The 25,814-nt window shown below is 38.0% G+C and overlaps 1 protein-coding gene and 1 pseudogene across 3 annotated transcripts in view; both read left to right on the top strand.

Annotated features, from left to right (window-relative positions):
• LOC137244369 (putative sodium-coupled neutral amino acid transporter 11) overlaps window positions 1–25,814 on the top strand; it is a 506,082-nt gene that overhangs the window by 282,221 nt on the left and 198,047 nt on the right. The gene's annotated exons all lie outside the window — the stretch shown is intronic.
• Window positions 8,571–12,190, top strand: LOC137243360 (DNA-directed RNA polymerase II subunit RPB1-like; annotated as a pseudogene).

Raw genomic sequence — 25,814 nt, 5'->3', positions numbered from 1 at the left:
ACGAAGATGTTGAAACTCGTTGGTTGATGTGAATGCAATCTGCGTTGTAGCCGTATCCATATGAGAAAATTTTTTCAGGTGAAACGAATACATATAAATGTGCGAAGACATGATGTTTGCAAACTTGGTTTATTTTTCGCCAAATTAACCGCATTTCAAATGTATAAATGTGCGAAGACATGACGTTGAAAAAAAATTGTTGCGAATTTGGTTTATTTTTCGCCAAATTAATCGCATTTCAAAATGTATGTACGTAAAGGCAAATCCGCCATTTTGTGCACTAACGCGGTGTGGCCCGTCCTGTCACGGTCGCCATGTACCATACTCACTCACAGATTGCCGTGAAAACTTCTGGCCTCCGATAGGCACAAATAATGAAATAGCCTTTTCTTGAATTTCAAGTTAGTCAAGCGCAACTTGATCCAACTTTTCTTTACTTTTATTATTTGGTTTATTTTCCAAAATTTTATTAAATATAAATTATAATTTCTCCATTCGCAAAATGTTCTTACTTCTTTCAGCTGTCAGTTTATAATGGCCAAGCCACGCTCGCGCCGGGTTGCATTCGCCCGTGCGAGCGAGTTCGGTCAATTAGCATCTGATCAGCTGATGTATGTTTGATGTGGTGTGATTGAGTTTAAGGCGTCGTTACAAGAAAACAAATTATTTTAAGTTTTCGAAATGCGGCAACACTATCGCCAAAAACATGATAGTGTTAAGCATTCAACTATTTTTTTGCTACTTTCAGACTTATGTTTATATGAGGAGCTTCAAACTAAACGCAATATTTACATTCAGTGTGTTCATAGAAAATTTGGGAAATATAATGTCGTAGTTGTGTTCACGATAAAGACACCACAGAAGGTTTTGGGGAGTGTTATCGATGTTGATGGTCCTTTGTCATATATAGATCCGGTACGTTCCGGAAGCAAAGCACCATTAAGGTACTAGCCCGACCATCTCGGGAACGATTAATATAACCACATTAAACCTTCTAGGCCGTCCCCCACCCCCTTAGCGCCTTGAGGATCTTGGGGTCGCCAGAGCCGGCGATAAATATGTGTATGATGCATTCAAAGTTGTAAAAGGATTCCCCTCGCGGAGGTGAGGTGCCCGTTTGGGCCCCGGAAGCTCTGAAATATAAAACTTTTATTGCGCTTATCAACCCCTTGAATCCCGAGAAAAATGTAATAAAACCAAGTAAGGAAGTCTAAGTTCGGGTGAAACCGAACATTACATACCCAGCTGTACACTTGAAATGCTGTAGTTGTTTGTTTTGTGTGTTTAATAGTATTACAAGGCTGCGCAATAATACATATACATATGGTTATATTCTGAACAAATTTTTCTTCGAGTTATGGCTTCCGAAACATAGGCCCGGTTTCACCAACTCGACTTAACTTAGTTAAGTCATATTTTTTTAATTTTTCTGTTTCACCACCAATGCTTAACTAAGTCGCAAATTAGCCTACCTGTCAGCTGGCTTATACTCGACTTTCAACAGTGTTGCTGTAGTACAAATTTTGAGTCGAATTAAATGGCACTATTTATACTTATTTCATTATGCAAATATAGCAACCCCGCTGTTGTTGACATCTGCAATTTCTTTGAAGTGGCTTATTTTATTTGTATTCTCGGTGGAAAATTTATAAAAATTTAATGGATCTTCGAGATTCTGGCGAAAGTGATTGCGACTTTGAAGCTCTGCAGGTAATCGTGCTGCGACGAAAAAGAAAAATTAAAGAGCGTCCTGACTTTTTTCTTCATTATGACGATGTTGACTTTCGCGAACGATTTCGTATTTGCAAAGATGCTGCTTGGTTTGTTTTTTCTTTAAAAAAAGACAAAATTTATCTTGGAGCACGGTAAGTTTACATCGTATTTTATAAATGTTGCCCTAAATTACTTCTTCGTTTACAGCAAAAACGCAATGCAGCCACATCAAATGTTTTTCATCGCACTCCGGTTCTTTGCTTCAGGATCCTTTCAGCAAATTGTGGCAGACCTTTCCGGAGTTTAAAAAGCAAGTGCCTCACGTGCAATTACGCTAGTTTCCTACCATCTAGCATCCTTGCGACCAGATTTTGTGAAATTTCTTCAAACGGAACAGGAGCGCTTGGAAACATAGGCTGCTTTTAAAGAAAATGCCCACTTGTTCAAAATTGAAAATTTATAAAAATGGAAAAATGAGATAATTCAATAACAAGGTAGAGAAATTTGCTAGGTGGATTTGTTTTATGACGCAAAACATAAATTCCCAAAAAGATTGGTATATGGGCATGGCAAAACCCACATTTAGAAGAAGAAAATTTGGAAGATTAAAAAGCCGTACATCAAAAGCCGTTAAAGATATTATATTTGCTTTGCAAATGAACAAAAGTGCCTGAAAGCCACTCCTACTTCAGCGTTTCAATTGCACAGCTGGGTATGTAATGTTTGGTTTCACCCGAACTTAGACCTTCTTACTTGTTTTTTAGTTTTGATTTTGCTCTGAAAAGTGTTAACACTGCACAAAATTTTTTTGTGTGAAGTTATCATAAATAATAGCTTAAGAGAAAAGTTAATAATTAATAATTATTTCAACTGAAATGATTTTTTTTCTGTTTTTCACAACAAAAAGTGAAACTGTATCCTATAGAAGACTCACATTTTTAGTTGCAGAGAGGTCATCTTTTGCATCGTGCTCCTTTTTAGTTTTTCCTACAAATTGGCGGGACGGGACCTACTTGTTTTATGCCGACCCCGAACGGCATCTGCGAGGCAGATGAGTTTTCACTGAGAGCTTTTCATGGCAGAAATACACTCGGATTTTCATGTGGTTGTTGTAATGTTGTCGTACCCACAAAAAAAATTGTGAACATAAGTGTTTTGCGCGGATATAGTTTTGGTCTCCAAACCGGTGTTGGACCCACCCAGGGTAATTTTTTATAAGCAAAGGTGGTCTGCGCAAAAATACGATGGATCTCACCCCCGGTTTCGGAGGTAACAGCGGGTCATTTTTCGGTTTTTCGTTAATATTTTTTGACCGAGTTAAAATTTTTATTTTCCGCCTTCGAATTATTAATGCTGATGTCAAGACGCGTCGTTTGACACCTCTTTCGATATTTTTGGACGCGTATTAGCAGTCGACCCCTCATATAGATTGTTACCTGCATCGGGACTGCGCCATACTCTCCTGCTCCGGGAAGGTATTGAATCCTAAGGGCGCCCCGTAGTCTACGCCTCAGCGCCCCTCACTACCTTCCAGCAGCTCAGCTGCTCAACAAGCCACGCCCCATGGCGCCACCAGCTCATACGGCCGCTTCCACTCATGCAATGGCGAGCATCAGCACCCGCCCCCGTCTTCTGCTCCCCTCTTGGAACCAACGCCTTTAACAACCCTCTCATTAGGGTCCACCCCTGTTGAAACAGTAAGTTTCCTTGGATTCCCGTTAGAGGACATTGATGACAATTTGTGATCGGTCGCACCTATTGGATGGTGCGAAGCACTGCTACAACAACAACAACATTAATTTATATACAGGTGGTGATGATGGTGAAGTCTTTCGAAATAGAAAAGGGTTTTTTTCTTTCAATGTGAGGACAATATTCGACAGCAAAACGAATATATTGGATATTGTAGCTCGATGGCCAGGATCTGTGCATGATTCAAGAATTTTTCGCAAAAGAGGCTGTCCACATGTTATGTAAAACACAATGAATGCGTTGAAATTTATAATATATGTATGACAAATATGCCATATATAATTTTTTTTTTTAAATTCATGAAAATATTTGAATTTAGAAATGCACGTACATATGTAAATAATAATTTCTTATCTTAATATATAAAAAACACGTGTCACCCAATTGAGGCCAATGGACTCCTAAACTACTGAACCGATTTTGAATTTGTTTTGCACCCCGGGTGTAGTTTGATCTAACTTGAAATATAGGATGGGTGACTAGGGTCTCGAGATATAGGCCAAAACGTGGGCCCGGGTACCCCTGGAGTGTGTTTATAGAATATGGATATAAAATGAAAGCTGTTGATGAGTGCTTTAGTAGAGGGTAATTTTCATATCCCTGGGTGACTAGGGTCTCGAGATATAGGCCAAAACGTGGACCCGGGTACCCCTAGGGTGTGTTTATAGAATATGGATATCAAATGAAAGCTGTTGATGAGTGCTTTAGTAGATGGTAATTTTCATACCCCTGGCTGACTCGGGTCTCGAGATATAGGCCAAAACGTGGACCTGGGTACCCCTAGAATGTGTGTATAGAATATGGATACCAAATGAAAGCTGTTGATGAGTGCTTTAGTAGAAGAGGGTAATTTTCATATCCCTGGGTGACTAGGGTCTCTAGCTATAGGCCAAAAAGTGGACCCGGGTACCCCTAGAATGTGTTTATAGAACATTGATATCAAATGAAAGCTGTTGATGAGTGCTTTAGTAGAGGGTAATTTTCATTCCCCTGGGTGACTAGGGTCTCGAGATATATGCCAAAACGTGGACCCGGGTACCCCTAGAATGTGTTTATAGAACATTGATATCAAATGAAAGCTGTTGATGAGTGCTTTATTAGAGGGTAATTTTCATACTCCTGGGTGACTAGGGTCTTGAGATATAGGGCAAAACATGGGCCAGTAAATGCCTAGACAGTGTATACGATATGGGTATCAAATGAAAGCTGTTGATGAGTGCTATAGTACAGAGTAATATATTATCCAGAGACGGACTGGGACTGGGATTAGGACTAGGAATGGGACTGAGACTCGGAATGGGACTGGGACTGAGACTGGAATAAAATACATACCACCTTCTGGGACAGGCAATAAGGGGTGCAGAAGAATGAGAAAAAATTGAGAGAAGAGAAGGAGATTGAGAAAGAGATAGAATGAGACGAAGATGGAGATAGATGAAGCGAAAAAGACGGAGGGAGGAGTGAATAAAAGGATTAGGAAAAAGTGAAGAGGGGGGAGGGCAGAGTCAGACGGAAAAAGCTTATTAAAATGTATGCAGATAGGCCAAATTTAGGACAGGACAACGTCTGCCGGTTCTTCTATTATACATATAAATACATACACGTTGCTGTACCAGCGTTACAGATGAAGATTCAGTGTATAGATTACGAAGATGTTGAAACTCGTTGGTTGATGTGAATGCAATCTGCGTTGTAGCCGTATCCATATGAGAAAATTTTTTCAGGTGAAACGAATACATATAAATGTGCGAAGACATGATGTTTGCAAACTTGGTTTATTTTTCGCCAAATTAACCGCATTTCAAATGTATAAATGTGCGAAGACATGACGTTGAAAAAAAATTGTTGCGAATTTGGTTTATTTTTCGCCAAATTAATCGCATTTCAAAATGTATGTACGTAAAGGCAAATCCGCCATTTTGTGCACTAACGCGGTGTGGCCCGTCCTGTCACGGTCGCCATGTACCATACTCACTCACAGATTGCCGTGAAAACTTCTGGCCTCCGATAGGCACAAATAATGAAATAGCCTTTTCTTGAATTTCAAGTTAGTCAAGCGCAACTTGATCCAACTTTTCTTTACTTTTATTATTTGGTTTATTTTCCAAAATTTTATTAAATATAAATTATAATTTCTCCATTCGCAAAATGTTCTTACTTCTTTCAGCTGTCAGTTTATAATGGCCAAGCCACGCTCGCGCCGGGTTGCATTCGCCCGTGCGAGCGAGTTCGGTCAATTAGCATCTGATCAGCTGATGTATGTTTGATGTGGTGTGATTGAGTTTAAGGCGTCGTTACAAGAAAACAAATTATTTTAAGTTTTCGAAATGCGGCAACACTATCGCCAAAAACATGATAGTGTTAAGCATTCAACTATTTTTTTGCTACTTTCAGACTTATGTTTATATGAGGAGCTTCAAACTAAACGCAATATTTACATTCAGTGTGTTCATAGAAAATTTGGGAAATATAATGTCGTAGTTGTGTTCACGATAAAGACACCACAGAAGGTTTTGGGGAGTGTTATCGATGTTGATGGTCCTTTGTCATATATAGATCCGGTACGTTCCGGAAGCAAAGCACCATTAAGGTACTAGCCCGACCATCTCGGGAACGATTAATATAACCACATTAAACCTTCTAGGCCGTCCCCCACCCCTTTAGCGCCTTGAGGATCTTGGGGTCGCCAGAGCCGGCGATAAATATGTGTATGATGCATTCAAAGTTGTAAAAGGATTCCCCTCGCGGAGGTGAGGTGTCGGTTTGGGCCCCGGAAGCTCTGAAATATAAAACTTTGTATTGCGCTTATCAACCCCTTGAATCCCGAGAAAAATGTAATAAAACCAAGTAAGGAAGTCTAACTTCGGGTGAAACCGAACATTACATACCCAGCTGTACACTTGAAATGCTGTAGTTGTTTGTTTTGTTTGTTTAATAGTATTACAAGGCTGCGCAATAATACATATACATATGGTTATATTCTGAACAAATTTTTCTTCGAATTATGGCTTCCGAAAAATAGGCCCGGTTTCACCAACTCGACTTATCTTAGTTAAGTCATATTTTTTAATTTTTCTGTTTCACCACCAATGCTTAACTAAGTCGCAAATTAGCCTACCTGTCAGCTGGCTTATACTCGACTTTCAACAGTGTTGCTGTAGTACAAATTTTGAGTCGAATTAAATGGCACTATTTATACTTATTTCATTATGCAAATATAGCAACCCCGCTGTTGTTGACATCTGCAATTTCTTTGAAGTGGCTTATTTTAATTGTATTCTCGGTGGAAAATTTATAAAAAAATTTAATGGATCTTCGAGATTCTGGCGAAAGTGATTGCGACTTTGAAGCTCTGCAGGTAATCGTGCTGCGACGAAAAAGAAAAATTAAAGAGCGTCCTGACTTTTTTCTTCATTATGACGATGTTGACTTTCGCGAACGATTTCGTATGTGCAAAGATGCTGCTTGGTTTGTTTTTTCTTTAATAAAAGACAAAATTTATCTTGGAGCACGGTAAGTTTACATCGTATTTTATAAATGTTGCCCTAAATTACTTCTTCGTTTACAGCAACAACAAATGTTTTTCATCGCACTCCGGTTCTTTGCTTCAGGATCTTTTCAGCAAATTGTGGCAGACCTTTCCGGAGTTTCAAAAGCAGTGCCTCACGTGCAATTACGCTAGTTTCCTACCATCTAGCATCCTTGCGACCAGATTTTGTGAAATTTCCTCAAACGGAACAGGAGCGCTTGGAAACATAGGCTGCTTTTAAAGAAAAGGCCCACTTGTTCAAAATTGAAAATTTATAAAAATGGAAAAATGAGATAATTCAATAACAAGGTAGTGAAATTCGCTAGGTGGATTTGTTTTATGACGCAAAACATAAATTCCCAAACAGATTGGTATATGGGCATGGCAAAACCCACATTTAGAAGAAGATAATTTGGAAGTTTAAAAAGCCGTAAATCAAAAGCCGTTAAAGATATTATATTTGCTTTGCAAATGAACAAAAGTGCCTGAAAGCCACTCCTACTTCAGCGTTTCAATTGCACAGCTGGGTATGTAATGTTTGGTTTCACCCGAACTTAGACCTTCCTACTTGTTTTTTAGTTTTGATTTTGCTCTGAAAAGTGTTAACACTGCACTAAATTTTTTTGTGTGAAGTTATCATAAATAATAGCTTAAGAGAAAAGTTAATAATTAATAATTATTTCAACTGAAATGATTTTTTTCTGTTTTTCACAACAAAAAGTGAAACTGTATCCTATAGAAGACTCACATTTTTAGTTGCAGAGAGGTCATCTTTTGCATCGCGCTCCTTTTTAGTTTTTCCTACAAATTGGCGGGACGGGACCTACTTGTTTTATGCCGACCCCGAACGGCATCTGCGAGGCAGATGAGTTTTCACTGAGAGCTTTTCATGGCAGAAATACACTCGGATTTTCATGTGGTTGTTGTAATGTTGTTGTACCCACAAAAAAAATTGTGAACATAAGTGTTTTGCGCGGATATAGTTTTGGTCTCCAAACCGGTGTTGGACCCACCCAGGGTAATTTTTTATAAGCATAGGTGTGCTGCGCAAAAATACGATGGATCTCACCCCCGGTTTGGGAGGGAACAGCGGGTCATTTTTCGGTTTTTCGTTAATATTTTTTGACCGAGTTAAAATTTTTATTTTCCGCCTTCGAATTATTAATGCTGATGTCAAGACGCGTCGTTTGACACCTCTTTCGATATTTTTGGACGCGTATTAGCAGTCGACCCCTCATATAGATTGTTACCTGCATCGGGACTGCGCCATACTCCCCTGTTCCGGGAAGGTATCGAATCCTAAGGGCGCCCCGTAGTCTACGCCTCAGCGCCCCTCACTACCTTCCAGGAGCTCAGCTGCTCAACAAGCCACGCCCCACGGCGCCACCAGCTCATACGGCCGCTTCCACTCATGCAATGCCGAGCATCAGCACCCGCCCCCGTCTTCTGCTCCCATCTTGGAACCAACGCCTTTAACAACCCTCTCATTAGGGTCCACCCCTGTTGAAACAGCAAGTTTCCTTAGATCCCCGTTAGAGGACATTGATGACAATTTGTGATCGGTCGCACCTATTGGATGGGGCGAAGCACTGCTACAACAACAACAACAACATTAATTTATATACAGGTGGTGATGATGCTGAAGTCTTTCGAAATAGAAAAGGGTTTTTTTTCTTTCAATGTGCAGACAATATTCGACAGCAAAACGAATACATTGGATATTGTAGCTCGATGGCCAGGATCTGTGCATGATTCAAGAATTTTTCGGAATTCGCGCATTTCCTATCGGCTTGAAAATAGGGAGTTACAGAATGGCCCAATTGTTGCTGATAGTGGCTATGAAAACTCGAGCGTCGTGTTGACACCTCTTTCAAATTGTACAAATAGAGCAGAAAATTTGTATAATGAGTCGCATATCAGAACACGTAATTGCGTCGAGCGCTCATATGGTGTGTGGAAACGTAGATTTCCTGTGCTATCAATGGGCATTCGAATGAAAGTCACTAGAGTTCCTTACATCATTGTAGGAACAGCAGTATTGCATAATGTTTGCATTCGCTTTAATGATAAATCCGCACCACAACTTCCACCTGAAGTTAACGATGCTGTAATTAATGTTTTAACAGTCCCGCCAAATCGCTCAAATGAAGGGCGATCTCGAAATTACCATACCAGAAGAACAATAATTGATACATATTTTGCTCGGCTATAACTTCACAATAATAAGGCAATATTAAAGTATATTTTGCTTGCCTAGCATATTCATATATCCTTTAATGCGAAACAAAATTTTTAATAAATATTTTCAATGGTAGTCACCCATGGCCATGAGCGAACATATTTAGTGGAAGAGAAAATTCTGCATCCAAATGTAACCCGTCAGGGTGATATCGATATTTTCCAGCATAATGGTTACCGAACCAAATTTAGTACTACGCGGCAACATTTCAAAAACTAAAAAACTTCCAGCAACAGATTGATAACAACACTATATTCGATGGCATTGCGGCCAATCACAAACAGCAGCAACTCGATAATGAAAACACCCTTAAAGTCAACAAAAGCCTTTGATATTCCTAAAGGAGAACGTAAGTAGAAATACATTTCTGTATTTTCTTTTTAAAATAAATTGTATTATTTCTTCACAGATCCATTCTATTAAAGCTAACTGGAAAACACCAACGCTACCACGTGAACTCAGTTCTTTCATGGCAGATATGTCTACTAAAAGCGATTAAAGCACGTTTGAAGGGTAAGGAAGGGCGTATACGTGGTAATTTGATGGGTAAACGATTTCTCAGCACGTACTGTCATAACACCAGATCCAAATTTGCGTATCGATAAAGTCGGTGTGCCACGTTCAATTGCACAAAATTTTACATTTTCAGAATTGGTTACACCATTCAATATCGATCGCATGCAAGAGTTAGTAAATATCCTTTCGCTAAATATATTTTACGTGATTATGGTAAGCGTATAGATTTGCGTTTCTATTCTTAACCTTCAGATTTGCATTTACAATGTGGCTATAAAGTCGAAAGACATTTACGCGATGATGATTTAGTTATTTTCAATCGTCAACCTAAACTATATAAAATGAGTATGATGGGACATCGTGTCAAAGTGCTGCCTTGGTCAACATTCCGTATGAATTTGTCATGCACATCACCATATAATGCTGATTTTGATGGTGATGAATATACATATAAATTAAAATTGCTGACCGTTTCTACGGTAATATTCAGGCTGTTATTAACAACTGGTTGTTATTGGAAGGTCACAGTATCGACATTGGTGATATAATTGGTGATCCTCAAACTTATAGTGCAGATGGCAATTAAGAAAGCCAAAGATGATGTCATTAACGGTATTCAAAAAGCTCACAACATGGAGTTGGACCAACACCTGGTGCGTTATCTCACGTGCAATACATTTTCTTTTTATCTCTTAAACTTATTTTTCACTTACAGGTAATATTTTGCGTCAAACTTTCGAAAATCAAGTCAATCGTATACCAAAATATGCTCGTGACAAAACTGGTGGTTCTCCTAAGAAATCGCCTACCGGGTATAATAAATTTAAAGGCTATGGTGGTGTCGGATTCTAAAGGTTCCAATATTAATATCTCATAGGTTATTGCTTGTGTGGGTCAATAGAACGTTGAGGGTAAACGTATACAATATGGTTTTCGCAAACGTACTTTGCCACATTCCATTACGATTACGGTCCTGAGTCACATGGTTTCGTAGAAAATTCATTACCTTGCCGGTTTGACGCCATCAGAATTCTATTTTCACGCTATGGGTGGTCGTGAAGGTCTTATCGATACTGCTGTAAAAACTGCTGAAACTGGTTAAACGTCATTTAATTAAGGCTATGGAGTCTGTTATGGTTAACTATGATGGCACAGTACGTAACTCTGTAGGTTAACTGATTCAGTTGCGTTATGGCGAAGATGGTTTGGCTGGTGAAACAATAGAATTTCAAAATCTACCTACCGTTAAGCTATCGAATATAGCATTAGAAAAAAGATTCAAATTTGATTGGTCAAATGAACGTTATATGCGTAAAGTTTTTACAGATGATGTTGTAAAAGAGTTGAGCGAAAGCGGTAATGCATTGCCCGAATTGGAAATTGAATGGGATCAATTGTGTCGCGATTGTGAAGCGCTGCGTGAAATTTTCCCCAATAGTGATTCGAAGGTAAAACACATTGTTTACTTTTTAATTAAGCAAAAGCTTATGTTATAACTTATTTTAATTGAGTAGGTCGTATTACCGTGTAATTTGCAACGCATGATTTGGAATGTACCGAAAATCTTGCATATTAACAAACGCATGCCAACCGATCTGTCGCCTTTGTGCGTTATTAATGGCGTGCATGATTTATTACAACGTTGTGTTATTGTGGTCGGTAATGATCGTTTGGCAAAACAGGCTAATGAGAATACTACGCTACTGTTTCAATGTTTGGTACGTTCGACGCTCTGCACGAAATATGTAGCAGAAGAGTTTCGTTTATCGACTGAAGCGTTTGAATGGTTGATTGGAGAGATTGAAACACGTTTTCAGCAAGCACAAGCGAATCCTGGTGAAATGGTGGGCGCTTTAGCTGCACATAATTTGGGTGAACCTGCTACACAAGTGCGTAATTATGGTGTGTTGATAAATATTTGTCTTACTTATTTTTTATTTGTATTGTAGGTGGCACTCAACACTTTCCATTTTGCTGGTGTATCATCGATGAACGTAACATTTCAAAATAAACTAAAGGCTTCCTCACTAACTGTTTTCTTCAGAGGCGGTGCTGCACGATATGCTGAGAAAGCAAAGAATGTGCTGTGCCGTTTAGAACACACCACATTGCGTAAAGTAACAGCTAACACGGCCAGTTACTATGATCCCGATCCACAGCGAACTGCGACTTCAGAGGATCAAGAATTCGTGAATGTTTACTATGAAATGCCCGATTTTGACCCAACACGCATTTCACCATGGCTATTACGTATTGAATTGGATCGTAAACGTACATATAGCAGATAAGAAATTAACCAAGGAACAAATTGCTGAAAGGATTAATGCTGTTTTTGTTGACTGATTTGAATTGTATTTTGTATTTCCAATGACGATAATGCAGATAAATCAGTACTTCGCATACGTATTATTTATTTATTTATTTACAGTCTTGTATACTTAGTTTCTTAAATTACATCTATGAGATCTCTTTATGTTATTGCTAATTGATTTTTGTTTTTACATCATTAAATTATCTAAAAGGCTTTTTTGATTTTTTAAATTGATTTGATATTTGAAGTTAATTATTTTGTCAAGTTATGACGGGTCGTCTCCAATAGTTGTCCATGTCGTTGGAATTTTAATATAAAGGTAAAATAGTTAAACTACTTCTATCTCATTTTATGCTTTAAAGTTTCGAACTTTAAGTTTTAACTGTGGTCTTTAATGATATCACAACGAACCTTTCATGATTTCCAAGTGAGCTTTTCCTACATTGAGCATCTGCAACCTAACTAAACTCAATTCACCAATTTAAAATAAAAAAGCAAGTATAATTAACGTGATGGCGCAACTTTCACGCGTTATTTAATTTTTTAAGTTCTAATTTAACTTTTTGTAATTTAAAATTTAATATCTCCATTTTAACCGCTTGCCGCTCCCTGCATTGGAGAATATCGAGCTCATGCCTCTCACGCATAAACTTCATTTGAAGCTCCACCCTCTCTTCTTCCTTCTTCGCCAAAGAAACCTCTTCCCGCAATTTGGCTTCTGTCCATTTACTTTTAATTGAAGCCAAATGCTCCCAGGACGTGACTTTAGCATTTTTGTCACACTGTTTTTGAGGTGTCCACAGTGGTGTGCTCGTCTTCTTCCGCAGTGTGGCAGGACCGGGTTCAGGCGTTTCTACATTCGGCTGTGGAAGTTCCTCGTTTTTATTCGCTGGAAAAGTCTAAATCAGTACTCAAACAACTACATAAAAATTTTAGGCAATTTACCATAAATATCTTCATTAAGGGCATCTGAATCGGCAGTATTCGGAATACCATCCATCTCTTTGCCATTTAACATGGACAACATCCTCTCCTCCACACCTGACAAAGTCTGCGGTGTAGCAGGACCGCCGCCAGTTCCATAAACCGCCCTACGCTCTCAAGCTGCCTTGTTTTTTGCAGCAAATTTAATATTTTTATATTTTTTTTTAGTTCTTTGCTTTCACGATAAATTTCGTTACTTGCGTTGAACTCCTGCACAATTTTCTCCCAAGCATCGTCTTTATCTTTCGCGCTGATGCAATCGGTTTTTTTCCTTCGATTATTCCCGCATATTTACCACACATTTCCAATAATTTGTTGGTTTCAGATGCATTAAAAGTGCATTTCCGCGACTTATTGCAATTTTATTTTTAAAGAAATTAAAAAATTACCAAAACCAACTGACACCGTAACTGACAATACTTCAAATTCAGTGGGTGGCGTGTAATTAAAACGTAGCCAAAAATACTGCTATGTATAAAACACCTGATAGGGTTGTTATATGTCAAATGGTTTTAGTAACTAAGTTGGTGAAACCGAAAAAAAACTAAGCCGCAAATCTGGGCTAACTTAAGTTGCAACTAAGTTTTAGCCTTAGTCGAGTTGGTGAAATCGGCCCATAGAAAATTGAAATAGTCATAAAAGGGGCGGTGCCACGCCCATTTTTTTAAATTTGAAGTTTTTCATATTTGTTGCTCTAAATCCACTTGGGAAATGAAATACCATTGATATAAAGCTCTTTTTTGCAAAGATATAGCTTATTTTATTCACCCACGACCTTTTTAAATTTTATATAAAAGCGGACTACGCCCGCCGATTTTGTTAATTTTTCTTTAAAGCATTCCTTATAGTAAAGGCAACCTCTCTGCCGAATTTTGTTACGATAGGTTAAACGATTTTTGATTTATGATTAATAATATTTGCAAAATAGATTTTATCACAAGTGGGCGGTGCCACGCCCATTTTAAAAAATGTTTTGACATATTTACCAAAAGTCTCAATATCAGTCCACACGTCAAATTTCAACATTCTAGGTGTGTTATTTACTAAATAATTACATTTTTTTGTGTTTTCCAAAATGTTATATATATAAAAAGTGGGCGTGGTTATTATCCGATTTCGCTCATTTTTAACACCATTCTATTCTGGTTAAGCTCGTGTACCAAATTTGGTGAAGATATATTAATATTTACTTAAGCTATCGTGTTAACGGACAGACGGGCAGACGGACGCACGGACGGACATGACTCAATAAAATTTTTTTTCGATACTGATGATTTTGATACACCTATCCCCCGATTTACACGGAACATCGGTTCCAGACAAAACCGTGTAAAGTGAAATCTTCGTTTTCCTATATAAAACCGTGTAAAACGAAAAAACTACCCAATTCAGTCATTTATATAAATAAGACAAAACTAAAACATCTTAATGAAGGTTCCCAAAAAGATAATTAAATCGATAACTTACCAGTTCAAATCAAAAAAACTCGCAATAATAGTAAAAATTATGGCTTTTTGTTCAAATTTTCATCAAACGATTTCCTTCCACATGAACTACATATGTACTCTGCGTTTGGTTATGTGCATACATATTCACAATAAGGGGAATCCCTCAATATTGCTATCAGTGTTGCCAAGGGGACTCAAAAAACTTTTTAATGATTTGTGAATCTTCGGACTTTTTCAAATTTTGCTGATTTATGAACCGTATAAAAGCGAAATCGTGTAAAACAAGTAACGTGTAAATCGGGGGATAGGTGTATATGGAAGTCTATATCTATCTCGATTCCTTTATACCTGTACAACCAACCGTTATCCAATCAATTCTCTAATATCAATAACAAAAACCATTGTATAAAGCAATATGAGCAAAGCTCGCTAATTAAATACAGATGATCATATTGATATAATAGTAACAGCGGAAGTATTAAAAACAAATACTGTAAAAATCTGAAGAAATGTTACTAAGCTTTCAAAAGCGCGCCTAAAAATCATATCCACACTATTAGGAATAAACTACATACAGAGTATATGTGCCTACATGGTGATCAAAAGAATAGAAACAAAAAGGCAACTCTTAGAGACCAATTGTACAGCGAACAACGGGACATTCATATGGCTTAGCGGCTAAAGGCATCTGCCTTTGCACTGATATGAATGTTGGAGATTCGAGTTCAACGCTGAGCTCCTGAAAAGCTAGCTCATGAAGAAGTGAAATTCAGAAACATGTCCTAGTAACCATCGCCGTTTGTAAACTTACAATTTTTCTCTAATATCAATAACCAAAACGTAGTTTTTTGTTAAAAAATATAATTGAACTATAAAAAGTATTATTTATGTACCTCTATTTTACAAAATTTTTTTTTTTTTTTGTCTTTACTGTACCTTTTTTATAACTTTGTTTAAGTTTGATTTGAAATAAATGTGAAAACTTACATTGAAAATATATATATATACTTTTAGCTCTTTTTGCAACGGGTTTCGGATTTTCTTGAAGAAATTTAGTTCTTTCTAGCCCTTTTTTCTAGATTCTAGCCCCAAAGAAATTTTTTTCCTGGCAACACTGGTTATCTGAGTTAATTAAAAAAAATCAGCTATTAAACTAGGTGTAAAGTAATGAAGCATTGCCATAAATAAACATAGTTTAAAAGGCTAAAAAACACGCTTTAAAATAATAGCTGTGTTTTTTTTACATGTATATACATCTGCATTTGTAAGCGCGTAAAAAACGCGTATCATCACTTAGATAATGTTAAGGATACCAATCTGGCGGCAGTGGTTAAATAACTAGCTACAGAACGGGTTGTACCGAATAGCGGAGACACCCACCTCTGTTGGCCATATTCAGCGCCTGATCAAGGGTTCTGATCGCCCTAGTCTAATAATCAGGACACGCCCACATCATGTAAAAAAAGACGGGAGGCAGGCATCATAAAAGTGAAACGCTTTTGCAACTGATTGGTGATTTATTTGAAAATTATAGTAATTATTATAAGCTTATACAAAACTTTTTTCCCGTGCTTTAGCGTTTGCAAATCTTTCTACAATTTTTTCAAATTTAATAGTTTGTAAAAAATCAATTTCTATTAGCGAGAGCGCTGTAAGTTTTTGCTAACGGAGCGTGGAGCGCAAGTAATTTTTTACTCTTTTAAGTGCTGAAAATGACATTTCGCCGCTGTAGTTGGTAAAACTCATTGTCAAAGAAATTCTTAATATTATCTCCACATTCGGGAACATGCATGAAATATTAAAACTTGCTGTCGCCTTGTCCGTCCTGATGTCATGTTGTTTAAATTTTTCCCAAATTATTAAATAAATTATAAAATTAAAAATTGCTTCAAATAAATGTTTTCATACATTTAAAAAAAGCAATACGGACAATCCCCGATCAAATCTTAAAACTTCTTATTAACTGCAACAAACCCTTAGGTAGGTGTTCTCTCAGAAATAGAATGCTCGGCCTCGATGTCAGATTTTAAAAACTGCGCCAAATGGACGCATTCTTCTGCAAAAGTTTCTTCTAAATCAGTGACATATAGTTGTTTTAACTCACTTTCTTGGCTTCTAATAAATTCACTGTCATCTAGTTCATGCAATTTCCATAAGAAACCAAACTTTATGTTTACTGTATTATAAATAATTTGCCGGTTTTGTAAGTGCACTTTAAGACAATCAATCGCTGCATAATAATTATCAATGATGAAAGATCGTCTCCCTTCTAACTCAATGTGCTCACTCTTCAATTCATCAAAATGAAATTTTGGTTTCCTTCTTCTTACATCTTTTTTGTATGTGGTCGCTTCGCATCTCTTGATTGCCTCTGATTCAAAATTTTCGAACTCTTTTTCGTCACGCAACGTATCAAGATAAGCATGTAATGTCTCATAAAGAGTAACAACATTAGACAAATCAACAAAACTTGCTTGTAGCTGTACAATAACGATCTGAAATTTTACGAGCACAGAGTTCCATAAGCACAACATTATTGTAAATTTAGAATTTTCATTTTTTCTAATATTGCTTTTGCTTCTATTTTGGTCTCTTTACTTTGATTTACATCTTCGCAAATAGTGTTAAATGCTTCCAGAACTTGTTTGTATGAACTGTATAAGGCTTTACTTGCATCTGCTCGCGCACTCCACCGATTTTTTGGTAGATTTTTTAGTACCGTCGATTCTTCATCAAATTTGGATAACAAAATTTGCCATCTGTTTGTAGATTCAGAAATAAAATTTTATAGTTTTTGTTCCAGTGCAAAAAAGCAGTTAACTCATCACTACTTTCCGCGACAGCCGATACAACGAGATGGAGAGAATGCGCTGCACGAGGAACAAAAGTAGCCAGAGGATTTACAGCTTTAATTCTTGACTTAAGACCTTTGTATTGACCAGACATATTGTTAACATTATCATAACTTTGGCCACGATAGTCTCTTATACCCAATTCCAAAGTGTTATCAATTGTTGCAAGAACAGCCTTCTCCATGTCTTCACCTTTATGACCGCAATTGGCTAAAAATGTAGATAATAAAGCGTTCAACAGGTTCTCCGTTAGGTAAAATGTAACGAATTATAAATGTCAACTGATCGGTGTGTGAAATATCTGGAGCAGAATCAATGCTAATCGAATAATATTTTGCTTTTTTTATTTCCCCTTTAATTGAAAGTAAAACTTCGTCAGCGAGAAGTAAGATAAAGTCATCGGTTATAGAGGGTGACAAGTACGATGGAGAACCTCTGCCTTTTTGTCCAAATCTCACCAAATGTTCAGCCGTGAAAGGATCAAATTTAGATATAAGCTCAATACATCCAAGAAAATTTTCGTTTAGTTCAGATCCAATAATTTCATTTTGACCGTGAAATGGAAGCCCACGAGAAGCTAAAAACTTAATTGTTTCTATTACACGTAGTAATACATTTACGCCAATAAGATATTTCTTCATTATATTGTTTGACTAATTGCGTATCCAATCTTTGTAAAAGTTTTCCTCTACAATTTATGTTACTTTTAATTTCGAAAACCATCAAAGCGCTCAGTCGCATACATGTGTTTGTTATACATAATATTCCTGCATAGAGTTGTAATTTGATCAGTTGCAAATTCTATATACTTTTAAATGACTTTGTCTGTATCTACATATTTAGGCATACTTTTTCGAAAATTGCAATATATAATTTTTCTTCGTGAATATTCTGGTCATTCGATTTCTAGCAAGCGCAAGCGAACACTAATTCTTGAAAACGTCAAAAGGAATAAAATCATTTAAATTTCAACTACAACAAGTAAGGAAGGCTAAGTTCGGGTGTAACTGAACATTACATACTCAGCTGAGAGCTTTGGAGACAAAACTGTCTTTTTCAGGGATACATACAAATGTTCATAATAAAAAGTGGAGCAACTTACCTTTGCTATCTTTCTTCAGCTATCAATTCGTTTTATTTGAATATATTTTTTTAGGTATAAAAATTTCGTTAAATTTGAACGCATTTCACTTTTTTTTAAATCACCCCTGAAATATTTTCGAAGCGCTCTCAATTATGAGTCCGATAAGACTCCGAAATTGTAGACCAAGGGTGACGTGGAACGATTTCCATCATCCTTTTTCATATAACGGAAAACCACCATAAAAGAAAATGACCCTGGGGCAACCCTGGAATGTGTTTGTATGACATGGGTATCAAATTAAAGAGTATTTTAAAAGGGAATGGGCCATATTTCTCTAGGTGGACGCCTTTTCGAAATATCGCCATAAAGGTGGACCAGGGGTGACTCTAGAATGTGTTTGTATGATATGAGTATCAACTGAAAGGTGTATATAATTAAAGGTATTAATGAGGGTTTTAAAAGGGAGTGGCCCTTAGCTGTATATGTGAAAGCGTTTTCGAGATATCGATTAAAATGTGGACCAGGGTGACTCAGAACATCATCTGTCGGGTACCGCTAATTTATTTATATATGTAATACCACAAACAGTATTCCTGCCATGATGCCAAGGGCTTTTGATTTCGCCGTGCAGAAATTTTTCATTTTCTTCTACTTAATATGGTACGTGTCACACCCATTTTACAAAGTTTTTTCTACAGTTATATTTTGCGTAAAAAACCAATCCAATCACCATGTTTCATCCCTTTTTTCGTATTTGGTATAGAATTATCGCATTTATTCATTTTTCGAAATTTTAGTTATCGAAAAAGTGGGCGTGGTCATAGTCGGATTTCACCCATTTTTATTGCCAAAGTAAATTGAGTTCAGATAAGTACGTGAACTAAGTTTAGTGAAGATATATCGATTTTTGCTCAAGTTATCGTGTTAACGGCCGAGCGGAAGGACAGACGGTCGACTGTGTATAAAAACTGGGCGTGGCTTCAACCGATTTCGCCCATTTTCACAGAAAACAGTTACCGTCATAGAGGTTATGCCCTTACCAAATTTCACAAGGATTTGTAAATTTTTATTCGACTTATGGAATTAAAAATATTCTAGAGAATTTAAATGTAAAAGGGCGGAGCCACGCACATTTTGAAAATTTATTTTATTTTTTATTTTGTTGCACCATATCATTACTGGAGTTGAATGTTAACATAATTTACTTATATACTGTAAAGATATTCACTTTTTTGTTAAAATTTTACTTTTAAAATTTTTTTCGTCCGATTTTGCAAATTTTTATTTAGAACACATATAGTATCAGGAGTAACGTTCCTGCCGAATTTCATCATGGTATCTTTAACGACTGCCAAATTACAGCTTGCAAATCTTTTAAATAAACTTCTTTTAAAAGTGGGCGGTGCCACCCCATTGCCCAAAATTTTAAATATTTTCTATTGTGCGTCATAAGGTCAACCCACCCATCGCTTTATCCGTCTTTGGTAATGAATTATCGCGCTTTTCGGTTTTTCGATATCGAAAAAGTGGGCGTAGTTATAGGCCGATTTCATTCATTTTAAACAGCGATCTGAGATGAGTGCCCGGGAACTTACATACCAAATTTCATTAAGATACCTCAAAATTTACTCAAGTTGTCGTGTTCACGGACAGACGGACGGACATACCTAAATGAATTTATTTCTTCGCCCATATCATTTTGATATGTACACGTCTATATTTATCTCGATAAGTTTATGCCGTTACGGGGTACCGTTATGCGAATAAAATTAATATACTCTGTGAGCGCTGCTCAGCTGAGTATAAAAAGCGCACATATATCTAAATAATAAATGGAAAGTATTTCATAATTAATAAATATTTATTTTAAAGCAAAATACAAATCGTCGTCTTCTTTATTCCACCTTAAATAGTTTCAAACATTGTTTCCTGACTTGAACAATAGCTAATACGCCTTGTTCAGAGCAGTCCCGATATTCGAAGCAGCACTAATTTCTTTTTTCGTTTACATCACTAAATGGGATGATAATATGCATACCTAACTGTTATTGCCTCAGCAAAACATATAATATATTTTAAACCTTTTCTCATATGTATAACTGTTACTCTTAACACAATGCATTAAATATTTGTTGTAACATCTATTCATTTTCATTCCTGCTATGAGATCAAATTCATAGCTAAGACAAAATATTGTAAAACTTTAGACGTTACTTCTGCTGTGGCCACGAAACAATAAAGTGCTCTACATTGTACTTGTTTTATTTTTATTTCGAAACAGGTGGTGCAAAACAGCACCTCCTCGAAACATTTGGTGAACCCGACGTGATTGGGTTACTTTGCGAACAAGTAAAAATTCGTTCACGTTTTAATTTAATTAAATTTGGTACAAGGCTGGAATTATTGCCGTGCAATCAGCTACCATGACCAAGGGTAGCAAGTTGAAGAAAAGTGCTGACACAACGCCAGCGAATGCAACGATGAACAACTTTGAAGTAATCACGTCAATAAAAGAAAGGCTACGTCAATAACACATCAACTAATTGAGTTAAACAAAACTTTATCGGCGGATCGTCTTAATGAGCTGGATGAGATTGAACTTTCTGTCCACATGGAGTACGTGGAGAGCATATACGGTAGAAGCTGATCCGTGCGAACACGAAGCAACAAGCCGAGCAGAATTTTTTAACGTGTACCTAGAAGTCAAGGTCAAGCTGTCACGCGAACTCAATTTGCACAAAAAAACAAGCGCAAGACATTCATCTACAGCGAGACATTTCCCAACGGAAGATTCGCCAACTACTTTATTCTCATCGTTACGAAAATCTCGACTTCCGGATTTGAAAATACCAAATTTTAGTGGGGCATGTATCGATTGGCCTAACTACTTCGCCATGTTTACCAGCGTTATCGACAAAGATCTTGAATTGAGCAAAGTGGAAAAACTTCCACATCTACGCGCTAGCTTGCAAGGAGCTGCTTTAGAAAGAATATCCTCACTCGAACCAGTGGAAGAAAATTATGACAAGGCCCTGTCGCTTCTAAAAAACAGGTTTGATAAGAAATTACTTATTTTTCAGGCGCATATAAAGGCGATGTTTGGATTCAAGATGGTTGCTAAAAGCTCTGCTACTGATTTGCATGAATTGAGCGACAAATTCAATTCACATCTTCGCGCTCTCAACACCTTGGCAACACCGCAAGAAATTTCGGATGGATTACTCATACATCTTGTCGCTAAAAAGTTTGATCAAAAGATGCAGGAAAAGTGGGAAGAAGACTTGCCTACACAAACATTGCCAAACGTGGCTTCATTTACATCGTTTTTGGAGAAGCGATGCCGCATGATGGAAAATTTGCAAAGTGCTAAGGTAACACAATCTACTAGTAACCAGGTGAGCAAAAATTCGAATGCCAATAAAGGCACCAAAAATGTTTTATTTGCATCTTCAAGTAGCTCTATATCACAGAATACGTGATTCCAAAGACCATTACATAAATAATTGCCTAAAATTTTTGAACCTGTCTCCAAATTTACGCTGTAAAGAAGCCAAACTACAACTTTGCTTAAACTGTCTACGCAAGGGCCATAGCTTACAATGGTGTAAGTCCGGTAATTGCCGTCATTGCTCATCCAAGCATAATTCGCTTATTCACTTGAATTCTACTTCGTTGCCAACGCCCTCAAATACGTCAGTATAAGAAGGCACAACCTTGTCACAGCGAACACTAATTTCATCGTTATCGACAAATCTAACGCCCAAGGCCTCGGAATCGTGCGTCAAAGGTAATGTGGTATTAGCTACGGCTATACTGTCAGTAAAAAATCGTTCTGGGCTATTTGTACCATGTCGAGCCATTCTCGATTCGGCCTCTCAAATCAAATCAGCTGCAACTTCCATTCGAAAAATCATCATTTTTAATCTCCGGGATTGGCGAATACAGTTTTGTCGCCGAAAAGGAGATTGACATTTTCGCACAGTCGCAAAATAAAACCTACAATACTTCGTTCACTGCTGGGGTAACTCCCAGCATAACAGATTACCAACCTACTTCCGAATGGAAAATACTGTAACGAATTTACTGCAAATCCTCTTATTTGCAACCTTCTGCTAAGTTCGAATCACTAAACTGTTGAATAAATAGCTCCAATATAGAATAATGGAAAAATGGCCTTTATTAAAGTACTTCACAATAACAATTATACTTTGCAACTAGCTTGCTTAATCACCAAACTGACTGATAGCTTAAATGAAACTGATCTCTCGCCTCCACTCTTGTCGCCCTTTTATACTGTCCGACCTCCTCGTTGCATATTTCTAGGCTTTTCTAATTCCAGAACTTACTAGTTAGTTATAAATTTCTCAGCTACAACTACAGATGTATAATTTTTATAGCTTCTCTCATACCCCATGCGCTTGTATGTGTGAGCGACACTTCCACAATTACAATTGCATACCTTTAGGAGCATTTCATATAAGATATCTGCATGTTGCTTCTCCGCCGCGTGCACGCGTATGTGTAGACATAATGATTGAATTATTGATGTGATTTCACGTCACTGCTTAGCATTGGCCTAGAGATGGCAGTACAACTTAGTGCTGCCAACATTCGTAACACTGCCCTCCACCTAAGGCTGATCGTCGCGATCAGACAAATCTCTCGATCTAAACGTTGTCAGCCTTTCCAAATGGACCACTTTCATTTTGGTTCGTGGTTTACCGATGGTTCGTATGCGGTACACTACACCCTTGATCCGTTTTTCAACTTTGTATGGACCTTCCCAATTACACTGAAATTTCGGGGACAACCCTTTTTCTATCCCAAACTTAAAATCAGCTGACAGTCTAAGGTCATTGCAAAAAGTTACTTTTGCAGGGGTTTGGCCCGTTGTCTCATGCACTGCTGATCGGTAAGCCATCAAGAATAATCGTATGCGGGTATCCCACTCTTTATGGTACTTTTCTACTACTTTCCTTAAGTGCGCCTCCAATGTTCTATTGAATCGTTCTACCATACCATCGGATTGAGGATGCAATGCAGTTGTCTGTGTTTTTCGAATGCCCAATGATTTACACATTTCCTGGAACACAGCTGATTCGAAATTCCTGCCTTGGTCAGAATGTAACTCCGTTGGTACACCATACCTTGCAACCCAATTGTTTATAAACACTTCTGCTACTTTTTCCGCTTCTTGATTTGGGATTGGGTATACCTCTGGCCGTTTGCTGAAATAATCCATAACTACCAGTACGTATTTGTTCCCGTCGTTGCTAGTAGGAAATGGACCGGCGACATCCATAGCGATCTTTTCAAATGGCGCACCTGAGTTATATTGCTTCATCTGGCCATGACTTCGGGTTTTGGGCCCTTTCGCTCTGCTGTAAACCTCGCAGTTCGCAATCCACTCAGTGACCGACTGACGGCAACCAACCCAATAGAATCCCTGTTTAATCTTCACGAGCGTCTTCGTGATTCCAAGATAACCTCCGCCTGGACCATTATGCAGCTCGCTGAGCACGTCAGGAATCCTCTTTCTGGGAACAACTATCAGTTTCTTTTTTCTTTGTCCATCCTCACTCTCCCATACTCGATGCAAGCAACCGGATATCAATTTTAAACTGTTTCACTGTGCCCAATATGACTTCGCAGTGGGACTCTCTGCTGACATCTCTTCTCTGCTTGGTCTTTCGTTTCGTTCGAGCCCTTGCATATCATGTGACAGATCTGTATCTTCTAGCTGACACTTTCTTAGTTGTTCCTTGTCCCATTCAGCCGGATATATATAATGTCTTCTTTAGCCTCGGCCTTTGAACAGTGCTTGCATTCCAAACTACATGGTCTTCGTGACATTGCATCGGCATTTCCATGGGTACTACCTTTTCGATGCTCAATGGAAAAGTCATAGCTTGGTAGTCGCTCGATCCACCGTGCCAATTGTCCTTTCAGATTACGGAACTGCAAAAGCCGTTTTAACGCTGCGTGATCTGTCCTCACACGGAATCGCTGGCCGTAGAGGTATTTGTGAAAATGTTTAATGCACTCTACCAATGCCAACAGCTCTCTCCGCGTAGTTCCTCTCTGGTTTTCCAATCGAACGGCTGTAATATGCAATTGCCTTCTCCTGTCCATCGACCAGTTGTGATAAAACGCCTCCTATAGCATATCCACACGCATCTGTGTCTAGAATAAATGTTGCTTCTGGAATCGGATATGCTAACATTGGGGCAGTGCACATCCGCTACTTCAATGTTTGGAAAGCCACTTCTTGCTCCTTCTTCCATTCAAAAGCTTTATTTTGTCTTGCAGGTTCATGGAGGCTATGGGCTACGCTGGAAAAATTTGGTACAAATCGGCGGTAATATGTGCACAGCCCAAGGAAACTTCTCAATTCATGTAGGTTCTGTGGTCTTGGCCAATCCTTTACAGCCTCTATCTTTTCGTTTGCAGTGCATATGCCCTCTGTCGTTACCTTGTGACCCAAATAATTCACTTCCTTTTTAAACAGCGCACACTTCTTGGGACTTAACTTCAGACCAGCGCCAGCTATTTTCTGGAAAACTTCCTCCAAGTTCTTAAGATGTTCATCAAAGTTCTTGCCCAATACGATGATGTCGTCCAGATACACCAAGCATGTTTTCCAATGTAGACCTTTCAGTACCTGGTCCACTTGTCTCTCAAAAGTAGCTGGTACATTACAAAGTCCAACAGGCATCCCTCTAAATTGCCAAAGACCACCACCGACACTGAAGGCTGTTTTCTCTTTATCTTCCTCCTTCACCTCTACTTGCCAGTAGCCGCTTTTCAAGTCCAGTGTGGAAAACCATTTCGTACCAGATAGCGAGTCCAGGGTGTCGTGAATTCTTGGCAATAGGTTGCTATCCTTTTTCGTAACGTCATTCAGTTCCCGGTAGTCCACGCAAAACCTCATATTTCCATCCTTCTTCTTTACAATTACTACCGGTGAGATCCATGGACTAGCTGATGGTTCGATGACGCCGCTATCGCTCATCTCTTGTACGATTTGACTCACAACTTCCCGTTTCGCCAGTGGAACACTACGAGGAGCTTGACGTATCGGCCTCGCGTCTCCAGTGTCAATTTTATGTTTCACAACATTGGTGCGGCCTGGTTTGTAACCATCCTGGTCAAATATGTTCGCGTACTTTAGGAGCAGTTGTTTTGCCTTACTCTGATAGGCTTCCTGTAGCCCCTGCGTCCATTCCGTGATGTCATTTGAAAGATCAGTAATACTAGATGAAACGTGATCCTGGAGCTGTTCAGAGTTAATAACTACGTCAGCCTCTTAGCATCTTCCCAAAATAGCTCCTTTGGTCAAATTGTATGGTGACTTGAACTCATTGAGTACTCTTACCGGAATACGTC

The sequence above is a fragment of the Eurosta solidaginis genome, chromosome 3, assembly GCF_040869045.1.
Source record: "Eurosta solidaginis isolate ZX-2024a chromosome 3, ASM4086904v1, whole genome shotgun sequence".
Lineage (NCBI taxonomy): Eukaryota > Metazoa > Arthropoda > Insecta > Diptera > Tephritidae > Eurosta > Eurosta solidaginis.
Note: the sequence above shows the minus strand (reverse complement) of the source record. Positions and strands in the feature narration are given on the sequence as shown.